Genomic DNA, 2,884 nt, shown 5'->3' on the forward strand with positions numbered 1-2,884 from the left:
CTCCTTCCTGCTGGTTACCTGATGCATGTGCTTTTTATACCTAGTCTTATGTTAATCTGATTATGAGTAGCCTCAGAGCCACTCATAATGTTGCCCTATAGCTGTTACCCTATGGGATTGAAAGGTGTTAAAATGATCATAAAAGGTTACTACCCAGACTCGGGTTTATCCAATAAGCAAATTATAATTCAGCACCTTTAGGTTTGAAATTGACATTGCTCCGCCTAAGTTCCAACCCCTTTTAGGCTTCACTTGAATATGCTTTCTTGGGATACGTTTTCTTGAAATGTGTTGGGTGTGCCAGGCGGTTAGATCCAGTTTTATCATCAGGGCTGAATCCTGAGCAAAAAACCATTAGGTCTCCTAATCTTACAGCTACAGCTTTGCCTGTGGGGCCCAGTCATTTTCATGAACAGTTAATTTTATCACTTTGGCTAAACTTATGACAGACAAGTTACATTTGCAGTTTACAAACTTACAAGCTTTATATTAACTAATATTACCTGTCTAGGCAAAATACCAAATGCCTCCAAGAAGCATATTTATTGATTATTAATCACTCTGGTTCTGGCTGTTACAGGAAGTCAGTTGGGGTCAGATCATCCCAGCAAGATAAGCATGCAAGCATTTCTTAAAGGTATCCAGAGTAGGTGCTTGCACACTTCTGCGGGGAGTCTATTCCAGGCTCTGGAGATTTGGACAGTAAAGAAATTTTTCCTTATGTCCCATCTAAAATGGTCTTCCAGCAGTTTGTGACCATTAGACCTTGTCTTCCCTTGGGGTGCCCTGGTGAAGAGATGTTTCCCCAGATCCTGATGCACATCCCTGATGTACTTATAGGCAGCCATCAAGTCCTCCCCGAGCCTGTGCTTTTCCAGGCTGAAGAGTCCCATGGCTCGCAGCCTCTCCTCATAAGGCCTGCTCCCTTGACCTCTAATTGTTGACTTGACACATGTCAGATCAATGCTTGGGATCTCAATATCGCACTGTTAGGCAGGAGGGCGTGACACAAAATTATACACACACACACGCAAGCTACACACATGACACTGTGGGTCTGCACACACATGCATGTACACATACACACAAACACACACTTTGATGATGGCTGTGTGTTAACACTAGGAGGCACTTGAGGTTACTTGTGGTCACTTGGTGCCGGGGTTACTCAGGGTCTCTTGGTGCTGGGGTTACTTAGGGTCAAATGGTGCCCCAGGGTTACTTGGGGTCACTTGATGCCCCAGAGTTCCTTGGGGGGTGAAGGAAAATCAAGGGGACAGAGGAGGTGAAGGAGCGGAGCCAGGGGATCAAGCCAGGGCAGCAGAGAGAGAGCCAAGCCAGTCAAAGAAGTCAGGAGGAGCAGCAGAGAGGTGAGGTGAGGGGCGGTGGAGCAAAAAGCCAAGAGATGGGAGGTAAAAGTCAGAGGAGGCTAGGTGGACGGAGAAGCTGGGAGGCTGCAGGGGGCAGAGAGAGAAGCTGGGAGGCAGGTTGGGGTTGCAGAGAGCTGGGAGGCAGACGGCAGAATCGGGGGGAGCTGGGAGATGGCAGGGGTTAAAAGATCAGAGAGCTGGGGAGAGAGAGGGGAGGAAAGTCAGAGGGGCAGAGAGCAGAAATGGGAGTGCATGCACGCGCGTGCACACACACACTGGGAGCAGGAGAGGAAAGGCTTAATGGAGGGATCTGAGGTCCAGGTGTGCAGAGACAGAGCTCAGGTCCCTTGTTTGGGGGAAGAAGGTGGGTGAAACCTATCCAGGCTGAGAGTTGATCCTTGATAGCCAGTCGGGATCTTCTCCAGCAAAGTGATGTCCAGGGGGTTGCCGGCGCAGCCTCTGGGTGGACAGGTGGTGTGGTGTAGTTCTGGTCTGGATGGAGAGGACGTCCCCAGGAGGTCACGCTCTACCACCCCTTTTATAGGGGTGGGCTACCTGTGACTCCAGTGGGCAGGACATCCCCAGGCGAGGGCCAGTCCTGCTCAGAAGAGGTCGTGCAGCTCCAGGTGTCCTCATTGTCTGGTGGGATACAATGGTGGAGTTGCTGGTTTCTTGGAGGGTCTTTATCTTTCAAATATTGGGTTTTATCTTTGGTCCTGGGAGTAGCTCCATGGTTTCAGGGAGAGTCAATGCAAGGCAGTGGCCCGGTCATTAAGGTGATGGTCTGGACATTGAGTTGATGGCCCAGTCATTGAGCAGGAACTATTTTTAGGCGTGCTACCATTATGTCTCAAGCACCCTTGTTCACTCATTCATCCAGGAACCAATTTACATAGGAGGGGTAGGTATGAGTCATAGTTGCAAGATAATTACATCAGGGTATGTCTGGGCAGGGGACACAAAATGGAGACTTGACATTACTTTTGTTAACTTACAGGAACAGGCCTAAATCATGTGATATTGATGTAAAACAGTAAAAATCAATACAAACCTAATAAGAATACAATATAAAACAGTAAAAATCAATACAAAAATAACAGAACACTATTTACACTATAAAAAGGGGCTTGTCACAATAATGGCACCCAAGAGATTATCTTAGCTCATCTATGACTACTTATAAGTACTTATAAGGAATAGAGAGGGCAGAGAAAGAGTCAGAAATGGCTGGGGAGAGGAAGGGAATGTATTTTTAAGTGGAAAAAAAGAAAAAGAAAAACCTGGGGGTTTTGCTACATATTCATGCATGTGGCTCTCCTCTGGACTCTCTTAAGCTTCTCCATGTCCTTTCTAAATTGTGGAGCCCAGAATTGGATGCAGTACTTCAGCTGTGGCCTCACCAAGGCTGAATAAAGCAGGAGAATGACATCTTGGGTCCTGGTTGAGATGCATCGGTAGATGCACTCCAGGATTTTATTTGCTTTGCCTGCTGCGGCATCACATTGGCGGCTCAC

The sequence above is a fragment of the Gavialis gangeticus genome, unplaced genomic scaffold, assembly GCF_001723915.1.
Source record: "Gavialis gangeticus isolate Ggan-Ray unplaced genomic scaffold, GavGan_comp1, whole genome shotgun sequence".
Lineage (NCBI taxonomy): Eukaryota > Metazoa > Chordata > Crocodylia > Gavialidae > Gavialis > Gavialis gangeticus.